The 13,405-nt window shown below is 40.4% G+C and overlaps 2 protein-coding genes across 3 annotated transcripts in view; both read left to right on the forward strand.

The window, feature by feature from the left end:
• Window positions 1–13,405, forward strand: part of gart (phosphoribosylglycinamide formyltransferase) — a 305,993-nt gene that overhangs the window by 148,646 nt on the left and 143,942 nt on the right. The gene's annotated exons all lie outside the window — the stretch shown is intronic.
• Window positions 1–13,405, forward strand: part of filip1l (filamin A interacting protein 1-like) — an 88,580-nt gene that overhangs the window by 61,983 nt on the left and 13,192 nt on the right. The window contains exon 1 of one of the 2 annotated variants that reach the window (XM_074626631.1): window positions 10,073–10,194. The exons of the other annotated variant lie outside the window; for it this stretch is intronic. The gene's annotated coding sequence lies outside the window, so the exon portion shown is untranslated. Of the gene's footprint in view, window positions 1–10,072; window positions 10,195–13,405 lie in introns of those variants that run through there. 2 annotated transcript variants of the gene reach the window in all.

Consider the following 13,405-nt stretch of genomic DNA (forward strand, 5'->3'; position numbering starts at 1 on the left):
AAGGTGGATCTACAAGCACGCAGGTGTGAAAAATATCAGGCTTTATGACTTGACAACGTGAGAAAAGCTCCGCTCCTTGAAATCTGATTAGAGAGCCTCCGCGGACTGTTTGAGATCAATGCTAATCCATCAGGAAACCATCAAAGAGTCTCTGGATGCAGCTCCGCCCTGCTCACCTGACAGCTGGACACATTAGTGTGTGTATGTGTGTGTATCGCTTCTTTTCTTCCTGTGAATTTGCTGCCAAGATTGTCATTGTTAGAGGCCTAATGGAGCCTGGCCTCTAAAGCTGCAATTACTTTAATAGATGCTGTAGGGCAGTGATTCCCAACCAGAGGGACTTGATCTCCAGGGGCGACGTGGGAAGATAAGAGCGTAGCTAATTTAAAAAAAAAAAATAATACAAATTGTGATTCAATAAAAGAAAAATATATCCACATATTTGTGTGAGGCTGATCTTTAGCATATTTATCTTGGCAGGAACTCTGACACACCTCAGCTCCAGGATGTGTTGTCGGGAAATCAATTTAATATTATTTATTTATTTTATAGAATAATATCCAGTTAACCATTTGTAACATAACAGGGGGGGTCCAATACTCCAATACTAAGTCTAAATCGTATCAAATGTTTAAGTAATTATGGGCAGAGTCTAGGGCTGCTTGATTATGGCAAAAACCATAATCCCAATTATTTTAGTCAATATTGAGATCACAATTATTTACTCATTGACTTTGGAAACATCAAGCATGTAGAAGGAACATTTTGTAGCCTACATTTTAAAGTTATATGCATCAATGTGTCGCACTTTGAGAGCAAAATTAAGAGGCTAGATCTGAGAAGAACTTTGCGCTCTTGTAAACAATTGAATCATAAACGCATTGGTTGGATAGATATGAATGGTGATGACACAGCAGAAAAACTCATCGCCGTACTGAGGTACTTACTGTACTGAGGTCTGTACTGTACTGTAGAGTGCCACCGTCACCCCGTGCCAAAACAAGAGCGTGACTGGGAAACGGAATATGGTACATTAATCTTCTTATATTGATTATCTTGTTTCTATAATCGTTGGAAGCCGTAATTGTAATTTGATTAATTACACAGGCCTAACACAGTCTGAAACGATATTGTGCAGAACATTGGCCTCTTTCACAGCTATACTCAACTGTCATTGTCATTCAGACCAACGCAGTAGTCATTTTCACGCCCAGCATCCACGTTGTGCAAGTAGCAAATGTACTTGCGCCCATGGTTGTGTTGGTCTTAAAATGAGGTGTGGTCAGGCGCATTGTTGGTCACATTGCAAAGCGTTTGTGCCGTTGACCAACAAAATCTTTGTCTAAAGTCTGGCTCAGTATTTTTCAGCTATTTAAACGGCGCATTATTCAGATAGAAAGATGTGCCTACTACATAGACAGGTTTACAACACGCGTATACTACTATTTTGTATTTGCTCATATGCAGTCAAATGGAGTTGTTGATGGGAAGGAGGATTAGGAGACGGCGGAGGCAGAGGGTCCAGAAGACACCTATGATTAATCAAGAGACTAAATACAACCCCTTTGCCCCTTGCGCCTTACTTTGCACCCAGATTATGCGCCGCTTAACTCGCAAAAATGGAGCTGGACAAGCTTGTGCCATTCACTTTAAAGTACCATGCGCTTTGGATCATTTAAATAGGGCCCTTGACGTACAGCCATCTGATGCCAAGACCTCGCCATACTGTACATGTACGTGTAATGGCTGGTGGTTGATGTGTGGCCCCTGAGCTTTGAAATCCACCACGACTGTGCAAACAGCGATCAGAACATCCTCCCTAAGTGTTTGCGATTCACATCAGAAGTCCAAAGTGCTAGAGGGGTAATGATTATCAGCTGTACCAATTGAAGGCAGCAGACACACGCCTGCGCTGTTGACTACACACACACACACACACACACACACACCTCTGACTTTCTCACTACACGTGTGATCCTTTGTTAGTGTGTAAATTACAGCCTGTCTACCTGGTCCAGCCCTTCAATCTGAAGCTGCAAGATTGATTCCTGCCTATAATCTTTTATATCGCTCCACGGTGGCATGACGTGTTTCTTTCGTTATGCGGGCGGGTTTAGGGAACTATATGTTCCTATCGCTGGCTTCGAGAAAGAACAACAAGATTCTTCTATCGAGAACTAAGAAAACACGGCCGGCGCTGTGCGTCTACCACCACTAAACATTTTGTCTCAAATATTCAACCCATGTAGAATAAAATGGCAAAAGACTGTATTCACATTCTTTAAGGATCATTTGGATGTTGGTTTGTCGTTATAACAGGTCTCTTATCAAATTCAGAAACGGGGAATCTTGTCATTTCAAGCTACAGGGGATGAGTATTAGTGTTGTGAATGGTTTCATAGATTTTTCTAATCACATAAAAAACTTTCAATCGATTAAAATATTTAATGTGCGATTAATCGTGAATTAATCGCACAATTTTTTCCCCAAATGTACCTTAAAGGGAGATTTGTCAAGTATTTAATCCACTTATCAACATGGGAGTGGACAAATATGCTGCTTTATGCAAATATATGTATATATTTATTATTGGAAATCAATTAACAACACAAAAAATGACAGATATTGTCCAGAAACCCTCACAGGTACTGCATTTAGCATAAAACAATACGCTCCAATCATAACATGGCAAACTGCAGCCCAACAGGCAACAACAGCTGTCAGTGTGTCAGTGTGCTGACTTGACTATGACTTGCCCCAAACTGCATGTGGTTATCATAAAGTGGGCATGTCTGTAAAGGGGAGACTCGTGGGTACCCATAGAACCCATTTACATTCACTGATCTGGGGGTCAGAGGTCAAGGGACCCCTTCGAAAACGGCCATGACAGTTTTTCCTCGCCAAAATTTTGTATAAGTTTGGAGCGTTATTTATCCTCCTTCACAACGAGCTAGTATGACATGGTTGGTTAAGATATAAAACAATGTAAAGTGTAAAAAGTGAAGTACTCTATGGGTCTGTTGAGGTTGCATGAGACTGCAAAATCCTAGTTATGTAACAGTGACAGTGAGTTATGGAGACAGACATCCAGACTAAACAGAAAAGAATATCAATAATAGCTGCTGCTCTAAAATATGTAGGTTTTCTGAGTCTGAACGTCAAGATAAATATCTTCTTAGCGTTAGCGGCAGCTTCACCGAAGGAAAATATAGAAATTTTTGTATATGGAGAAGAAAAGTAACCCAGTAAAATCCTTTTTTTTTTCTTTAAGAGGGTAGCAGACATGCCTTTAGTGCTGCAAAACTCCCCCGGGGTTACAGCTGTCAGAGAGAGGGGGTGAGAGGTCAAGGTCATCCCTCACCCTCTCGTTTCATTAGAGAGACAGACACAAAAATACATGCTTGTACACACACCTTGTACACACACTCAAAAAGGAGAGAATAAAGGAGAAATGTGAGTCGATACAAGGAAGAAAAAGAGAGAATGCAGGTTAACGAGAGAGAATGAATCACCTCTAACAGGGAATAACAACTACTTGGACTGTACAACATGTCATCACAACAACGAACAAAAAGGTCTTGAGCCACAGAATGGCCGTAAAAACAGATTTTGGCCATAAAAGGCCAGCGAGCGTCCGGGTTTTTTGAGCCTGGCAATCAAAATCACGTTCCATTTTAACAGCGAAGCCCATGCTGAGGCCCAGAAACAGAAAAAAAAAAAAAAAGTTGGTGGACAAAAAGACAGAGAGACAAGAGAGGAGAAGGGATAAAAGAAAAACAAGCAGAAAGAGGAATGTGGAGACAAAGTCACGGGTGGATAAAAAGAGAGAAAGAATTCCAGAGAGGGATAGAGATAGACAGGGAGAAGGAGACATATGGATTTGATTACAGGCCGATGATGTCATGCATGTATGTCAGGTAATCAGGCCTTGGGCTGTGCCTATCGCACAAGCATGTGTGTGTCAGACGGCGCTGAGTGTACGGGGCAAGACCGGGCCTCGTCTGCAGCGGTTTGTCTGATGTGCAGCAGAAATCACACCAAACGTAAAATCACGCTCAGCTGGAGAGGGTGAGTGTCTCTCTGGCTGTGTCTGGTTCTGCTGCTCCGTAACTCACACATGATGCCACAGGGGGCAAAAGAACATGTGGAAATGTGTGTCACACAGACATCCATTCACAGAGGTACAGTAGGAAATCTCTCTTCCATCTGGTTTGGTCATTAATGGTTTATCAGATTCATGCTAGATATCAGGTACCAGCCAGTGCACACACACACTTACAAACTCTCACCTTCCTGCAGGCATTCGCAACACTTTAATGCGCTCGTGTGACAGCTGTACTTTTTGTCACGTTTGGTCAGAGACTGTGTAACAGAAATCAGGGATATCTCATATCAGGTGTTCTATTAAATGACCGTAAAAGTCAAACTCGTTGAGGTCTAAGCATAAAAACGTTTTCTTCGTCTTCTTGTAATTTCCCGCGTTTCTACTCAGGTTTTTAAGCACAAATTGAGCACAAAAACAGGTGAATGGAAATGCACGAATAGTTCCTTGACACTCCAAAACACCACAGAGTGGTTTCATTTTAGCGTCCTTGTGAGGTAAACAGTGCTGTAAGTAATTTACCAACATGTGCACATATTCAACGGGCCAATTTAGTACATTTTGGGATGATGTCGTATTATGTTGTGGTAGAAGTTAATCTTGGGTACTTTGGACAACCCTGTGTTTTTCTTTGAGATCGTTTTTTGGCATTTTATGGACTTTATTGGACAGAGTAGATACAGAGAGAGGGCTATGACATGCAACACAGGTCAAACTGGAAACTTCATAAGTATATAATAGGCATCTTAACCACTAATGTTGGTCTGAACTCTGAGAGAGAAGGTCTCAGTTGGACAGGGACGAGTTCCTCCGATCACAAATCGTTTGCTGCTTCATTTACCAGATAAATCCCTTCATTCATCCATGTGGCTCATGTTTTGACTCGTACAATTTCCAGGAAGTTTCAGCTCAGAAGAACATGGCAGCACGTTGAAATACCGGAACGACCATGCCTCGGGATTTAACGAGCGCCTTGCCGGAACCGCACACGTTGCTCATGCAAACCAAATCCCCAAACCTCTGCATTCTTTTGTGTATTGTCAACGCAATAGTCATCCCATGGAGGTTACATAATACATCTTCATCTCGCCACTATTTGTCATTTGGCAGAGGCTTGTCACAGCAAACATGTTTGTGTGGCCTGCTCTTGTGTTTGATCCCCGACATCTGTTTCAAGTATACAGTACTCAGGGCCCCGAATATGTCCATATGCAGAAATAGAATCTAATTTTGGATGACCGAATTGTTTGTTCCAAGAACAAACAGTTTGTTGCAAGGAAATGGGAGAGAACACAAGACTGAAATACATCAGAGTTTAGAGCTGGAGCTCACTGGGCAGTTGTTGGACTCTGTGACACTGTGTGTTTGAAATTGCCTGAAATCAATCCTGCTTGACCCAAGTGTACGTTAAAGACTTCAGAGTGCTTCAGGGAAAGGTCTCTCTCAGCAATCCAGTTGTCATACTTTCAAGTGGACGCAGGAAGTGGTTTCTTTGAGAAGCGAGACTTCAGTCTCAGCAGGGAGCTCAACCGTGTCATGATCCCCGGGCCATTAGCTGTCAGCAACACATGAGACAATTACCATACGGCGCTGGTCAGTGTATTGAATGGCAAGTTTAAGACTTGCAGTATTCTCCAAATCAAATTTGGTGTGTTTGCACAGGCGACACAGCGAGTTCCTGACCAAAAACTAATGCTATCTTTGGCTTCTATCGGCGCTGCGTGCACAAGCCGGCCGTCCAAACTTTTTCACACAGCACTCATTCATTATCATCCAACAACGGTCTCCTCCAATTGGTCGAAAACGCTGTGATTAAGTGCAAGTTTTTGCACGGGCCACATGTTTTTGGTTTTACCTCTTTTTAGGAAATTTGCGAGTCGTGTCTGGCTCCCGCTGCGACTCACGAAAGCAGCTCCATCTGCCGCTAAACAACTTCAAGTCGGTGTGTACGCTGGCGTTTGTTGTATTCGTCAACATTTGGAGAACACCTAATTCAATTTAGAGTACGCTGTTGGCCTGCTCTGTTTTACATTTCTGGACTTCAAGTTTGTGAAGATGGTTAGTAGATGCTTGTGGATTTAAAGCTGAACACACCAGCCTCGTTTCCTATCATTACTGTACGTCTGATGTGTAATTACATCCTTTAAGGTTGGGAAATTAATGATAGCACAGAGGGGACAACCAGGGACTTGTAATTGTGCTGTATAGCTTTTGGCAAACGTTCAGTCGACTCATGAAGCCAGGTTGGATGACGTGCGTTGATTGACTACTGATGTATGCCGTGTTTGTATTTTTACATAAAAATCGAGTGCAGTTTTAAATGAATCCAGCAAATCTCCGTGTTTCCTCTACTCGGTTGGCAAAGCTCGTAACATTTAGTAACAGTGACCTCAGCCATTGTGAAGCCATGACATATTTCATTTAGTGGGTAAGAGACAGGAAGTACGAGTCTTGCCCTTGTTATTCGCTCAACGGCTGGAATCAGTTAGAAGTGCAACATACTGCCTGAGAGCACATAGTGACAGAATACACTTTGTGTTTTTACAGACTGATATATGGGACTAATTTGCTGTCTTATTGAATGTCATGCGTCGTCGCCTTACACCAAACACGCCATGTTTGTCAGGAAGTCACTACTCGAGTTGCCCGTGCACCCTGCAGTGTCACCGGCCCCATTGTTGGAATAAACTGGGCACATTTTTCTCAGAACAATAGAAACACTGACAGCTAAGCAACAACCTCCCTATAAAATTTGCTCCCATCATATGACAATAGATGACGCACAATGTTAAGACTTTTAAAAGATGGATTTGGTCACTGGCTATAGCCTGAGAAATGTGTGAGTTAGGTAAGAGCAATCTGATAATGGGAGTAAAGACTGAGGCATTGTGAGCTGAACAATGCGCCACTGATAAAGAGCAATGTGTGCTGGCTTAAGCTATGATTACACTGCTGCATGGAAATCCATTATTTTGTTTGTGGAGCCATTAACTTAAAGCCACTTTTACACCCACAGGTGTTTAACTACCCAACCCTCGACTCAGATATTCTCACAATGTTGGCTGCAAGATGAATTCTACACCAGTAGTGGAAAGTAACAAAGTACATGCACCCAGTTAGTGGATTTAAGTGCAATTTTGAGGAGCTTTTTGTTTTTTAGAGGAAAATTTTTACTTTTTACTCCATTGTATTTATTTGACCACTCTAGGAACTTCACAATGAGTTGTTTTTTACATGGGTAAAACAAACTAGATATTAAGTGTGTACTTTAGAGGTGTTGGTCTCCTGATTTTGTATTTACATTGGAACATAGGGAGGCTAGCTGTTTCCCTTTGTTGCCAGTCTTTATGCTAAGCTAACTGTGTCCTTGGTGTAGCTTCATATTTACCGTACAGACGTGAGAGTGGTATCGATAAATCTGAGATTTCGAGAATAAAGTCAGAATATTCCAAAATTAGAAGTCAGAAGTTTACGAGAAATAAGTCGTAGAATTATGAGAATAAAGTCATATTATAAAGTAGTAATTTTTACGTGTTACATTCTTTTTTTATTGTAAAGTTATGACTTTATTCTCGTAATATTACGACTTATTCCTTGTAAAGTTTTGACTTTATTCTCGTAATATTACGATTTTTTTTCTCATAAAGTTATGACTTTATTCTCGTAGTATTACGATTTTTTTTCTCATAAAGTTATGACTTTATTCTTGTAATATGTTTTTTTCTCATAAAGTTATGACTTTATTCTTGTAATATTACAACTGTTTTCCTCGTAAAGTTATGACTTTATTCTTGTAATATTACGACTTTTTTCTCGTAAAGTTATGACTTTATTCTCGTAATATTACAACTTTTTTCTCGTAAAGATATGACTTTATTCTCGCAATATTACAACTTTTTTTCTCGGAAAGATATGACTTCATTGTTGCAATATGACTTTTTTTCTTGTAAAGTTATGAATTTATTTCGTAATATTACGACTTTTTCTCATGAAGTTCAGACTTTGAATCTTCGATTTGTTTTCCCTCAATGTGGCCCTAATACTCCGTAGCACATTTGCACTTGGGCCCTCACTGCATTACACTTATATGCTATATACTTAGACTATAAACTGTGTTACCTTCATCAAAATGCTCAAATGTTTTGCGGCTCCAGACAGATTTTTTTTTTCTTTGCCTAAAATGGCTCTTTTGATAGTAAAGGTTGCTGACCCCTGATCTAGGGCTTTTATTGTGAAAGGTAAGAACAGAAGGAGTGGATCTGGTCTGCGCTGCCTGCTGTCAAAGCTGAAAGGAGTAACAAGGCAAAAGTGAGCATGGCTCACATCCCCCCGCTCACTGCTTGACCTCTACTAAAGAAGAGCCAAAGGTTTTGCCCTTTTAGAACTAATGGTATTAATGTGCATTAACTAATTAACTAATAGGCACCCTGGACTCCTAACTCCCAAAAGGCACAACTACACCCCACTGTCAACCACCATACCAAATTTGAGGTTCCTAAGTTAAATACTAAAATGAGCCAAGCAGTTGCCGAATCTGTCGTCATTTTAGATCAACAACGGTTAGTTTAAAAGAGTTATGCAGGTCTACGGCGGCGTATTAGGGCCACATTGAGGGAAAAAAAAATCAGAGATTTTATTACGAGAATAAAGTAATAACTTTACGAGAAAAAAAGTCGGAATATTACGAGAAAAAAGTAGTAATTTTACGAGAAAAAAAAATTTAATATTACGACAATAAAGTTGTAACTTTAAGAGAAAAAAAAGTGGTAATATTAGGAAAATATATTACCAGCAACCAACAAAACGGGCGAGAGGACATAGCAGCCTGAGCCTGCTTCTGGACGGGTAGCAGCTGTTTGTATCGCTTTATTTCTCCGGAATAAATGCGGTTTCTTGCACAATCTTGTCAAGGTCCTGATACTGATGATAATGTGCTACTGATGTACCAAAAGATGAAGTATTTCCTTATTTGTGAAACCTTTACTAAAGTAGAACTTCACAAGATGCTCCACGTTCCTCATTTTCATTTCCCCTCTAAAATAAAACGTAAAACTTCTGACTTTATTCTCGTAATATTCCGACTTTTTTCTCGTAAAATTACAACTTTATTCTCGTAATACTGACTTTTTTTCTCGTAAAATTATAACTTTATTCTCGTAATAGTACGACTTTTTTTCTCGTAAAGTTCTGACTTCATTCTCGAAATCTCAGATTTTTTTCCCCCTCAATGTGGCCTTAATACTCCGTCTAACTGGACACCTGTGATTTGCATAAAGTAGCCTAGACCTCAACTTTATGCAGATGAGGAGTGGGCAACATGACGCCCCGTCTCATGAAATGCAACGCTACTAGAATGCATGCATGGCTGCTTACTTAGACAATGAATGGGAAGTGTGGTAGGCTGTGGACATGTACCATAAGAGGGTGATGCTACCAGCCAGTTAACAGCTGATTTAAACCAGGAATGCTTACAAACCATTTCAGTGAAACTGTCAGAATGTCAAAGATACGTGTTACATGTCTTGTCTTGTTCTTCGCCACTGGTCTCAATTACAAACCCTCATCCAAGATTTTCTTATTAACTATGCAAGCTGATTCTTTTTTTTTTTCTTCTCCCTCCTTGGCTGAATAAAATGACTTATGTTGACAAGAGCCAGAAGGAAATAGCGTAACTCGAACTCCTTGTCTCTCCTCACCTGCTGCCCTGCCTCCGGAGCAGTGACAGACCAGGCAGACATTTCACACATTACATACGTCAAGAAAAAACCTTTCCCTCCTGTCTGCCACATCCTTTAGTCAAACACTTACTTCAGGAGACTCGCTCAAACACATGTACACAGTTACACAGGCGAGCAAGCACACCCCCTTCTTGTGAGCCTCTGCAATGCAAAGCTCCATACAAGGACATGCTGATGATGTAATGGCCCATAGGCAGGGAGCACATCCCTTATTGTTTGGTCTGACTGCAGGAATGCCCACATTACAGCCACTAAGAGAGTGAGACACAGGCAGAGAGGACGAGTTGAGGGTCGGGTGTTGTACCGAGAGATAATGAGCTTATGGCAGTGACGCCGGGGAAGCCTTTGGCACAGGTAGGCACACTGAACATTACCACTAAACTCACAATTTGGGGGAAAAACTTTTTTAAAAAGTGGAGATGTACGGATGTTAAGGGTCGCATCATGTCATGCGGGTGTTCTTGTGTACTTTGTAATACTGAATTTTCAATAGTACTTTGTTGTGAAGTTACTTCTGAAACGTCTGAGGGTCACATCTTTAAAACAGCCAGTCAAAGAAGTTTATAAAACTCAGCAGAAAGTCATTTCAAAAGTACCAAAAGGTATTTAACAATTGTTTTAAATTATATATAAACTATAGTGTGAACTTCCTTAATGTTTCCCAAGCAAGGGATTGTTTCATTTCACAATGAATTCAATTTTACATATCCATTAAGAAACACGTTTTTTTATTCTAACATGCTGAGGAGTCCAAAGATATGAACTCTTTAGACAGTAATGAATCTCCGTCTTGTCGTAAAAGTGGTGTTACATGTCATATTTATGACCCTGCTAATCTACCGGGCAGGAATTTGTCATGGTAACATAATCGTAGAAATACTGACAACTTAGTTTCGCACGCACAAGAAACCAAAATGAATAGTCCAAGGATCATGTGGCAAGACGGTGTCAGAGATACAGTATGGCAGATTACACATATTCTGTGATTATGCTATGTTTAATATAAACAGTACGTACAGCCTATTCTTTTTTAGGACAGAACCAAAGAGACAGTTTAAGATATAAAGTAATTTTGATGGCTTTTTATTGTCAGATTAATCCATTTCCTGTCTTCCCTGACTGACTGTGGTTGTAAAAAATCTGTTTGTATTTAACGACTACTGCTGGGATTACTGCTTACAACATTAATAACACCAATATTAATGAAATCATGAGTCCTCTCAAGAACTTCTCGGATTAAACAGCAGCTATTTTTTATGAGAAAACAATTCTCTGTTGTGTTAAAATACTGAGAATTTCAGGTAGCAACCAGAGGTGGAAGAAGTACTCAGATCTTTAAAAGTAGTACTAATACAGTGTAGAAATACGGTTACAAGTTTAAGTCCTGCATTCAAAATCGTACTTAAGTAAAAGTACAAAAGTATTAGTGTTAAAATAAAGTATAAAGTTCAAACACCAGTTTATAAGTTTATATGCCAAAAGTAAAAGTACTCATTCATAGCTTGTGAATCCCCCTCAGGGATCAATTTATCTTTATTCACAAGAATAAATCATAGTTTATTTATGTTTTATATTAATAATCTGAATCCGCAAAGTCACTTAAGTGATCAAATAAAGTGTAGTGGAGAAAAATGTACAATATTTGCCTCGGAGATGCTGTGGAGTAGAAGTATAAAGTAGCAGAAAATGTAAAGTAAAGTACCACAAAATTGTAAGTACACTACTGAGTAAATGTACTTTCCCACCACTGGTAGCAACAGTTCCATCATGTTTATTCAGGATTTACACACGACAAAAGAAACTGTTTTTATCTCGGTCTCTTTTGGTAACCCGTCACTCCATTAACCATATCACCACTACTACCGGGAAGTTAATAAAAAACAGAGTTACATATCTTACACATGTTGATTGCACCCTGGGGGCATATCACTTAGCCTGTGTGGACTCTACATCCAGTCCACGCACTGCATCAATCAGCGCCCCCCCCCCCCCCCGCCCCCCCCCCCCCTTCAGACTCTGGCACACACCAGGGCCCAGCGTCCACATGTTAAAGCGGAGGTGGCCATGTGTGTGTATGCGCAGGATATATCGGTCTGTACATACATGAGCTAATCACTTGTGGTTAGGAAGTGACATATGGAACGTGTAACACGGCTTTAAGCAGCGGGTGAGCCACAGTTTCCAGCTTGGGGAGTCAAGAGAGGGGGAAGCCCTCTGTGAAGCTGTAACGCTGTGGCTGGATGTTGCCTTTTCTTTCTTTTAATGTCATTTATGTGAGCAAGCAAACATACATTTGCAAAAAAAAACAATCTTGTAAAGTTAAGAAATCCCACTTTGGCACCCATTTTTGGTGGTACATTTTTTAAGGGGATCCGAATTTGACGCCTGTCACAAAGGTTGCACACGCTGCAGAGTGGGTGGTGAGGTGCCTTGTAACGTTGATAGCCACGAAACTGTTGCGTCGCCAGCTTTATGTGCAGCACTTCACAATTTATTCCTCCCAAATGATGTTCCTTCAACGACGTTGAGATAAAACATAACAGGGAAGGAAATGTGGACAAAGATAAGCTGTAATATTTAGTGTTCCCTGAATGGCTTCCACTGACTTACGTTGAGCTACTACTACTTGTTAAAATATGGTTGGTCTCCAGCATTAGTTAAGGGTCAGCTGCAGGATAATATTTTTGCACCACGTCTACTGTCCCCCCATCTATATATCATGCAGACTTGCACGTCTGCACTCAATTATATCCAAAATATGCTCTCATATGCGGCTCTGTGTGTGTCCCTGATGAGAAAAAGTGCAGGAACAACTGATCTGCACCAACATTTCCTCATGTACCACAAAGTACATCGGGAATAGCGTAATATGGTCCCATAAAGGGCTAGAAGTGATTTCACTGGTGTGAGCCATGTCGTTTCCTCTCAAAGGATTTGCCTTTATTAGCGCAGAGCGCCCTCGCATGCAGTATACAGGATTAATATCCAGTTCAGGACTTTAAAAACAAGAGTTTCCAGTCCTACTAGGGAACAAAGTGCATTACTCGTTCTATTTTGGCTGATGACATCACTAGAAAAACAGCGGGGACTGAGATAAGAGATTGAATAAACAGCGATTACAGGGCGGTTCGCAAGAGAGATGTCTGCCTGTGTCACTTAGCAACTATACGTACACAATCCATTCGAATAAAATGCCATTTTTTCAACACATGTACAGTATGTGCTAAGATAACGCCGCTCTTATCCAGAGTCCTTGAAAGTTAAGCTGATTAAAATAGTTTATAAACACCGCTAGAATATAGGAAGGGCAAACTTTTAAGTCAACAAAGCTCGACAGAAAAATACCTGGAATACTCACAAACTTTAAAATAAAAAGGAGTCTATAAAAACTTTAGGGGGGATTAGGGTTTGCTTTACAGGTTCTGTTAAAAACCATAATGCCTAAAATAGCAGCAGCCCTGTAACCCTAAATGTCAGATCTTTTACTTAAATTAAAAGTAGCAATACAACAGTGTGCTATATATTTAAAATGTTACCTAAGAAAAGTACAAGTATAAGCATCAAA

This window comes from Sebastes fasciatus, chromosome 24 (genome assembly GCF_043250625.1).
Source record: "Sebastes fasciatus isolate fSebFas1 chromosome 24, fSebFas1.pri, whole genome shotgun sequence".
Lineage (NCBI taxonomy): Eukaryota > Metazoa > Chordata > Actinopteri > Perciformes > Sebastidae > Sebastes > Sebastes fasciatus.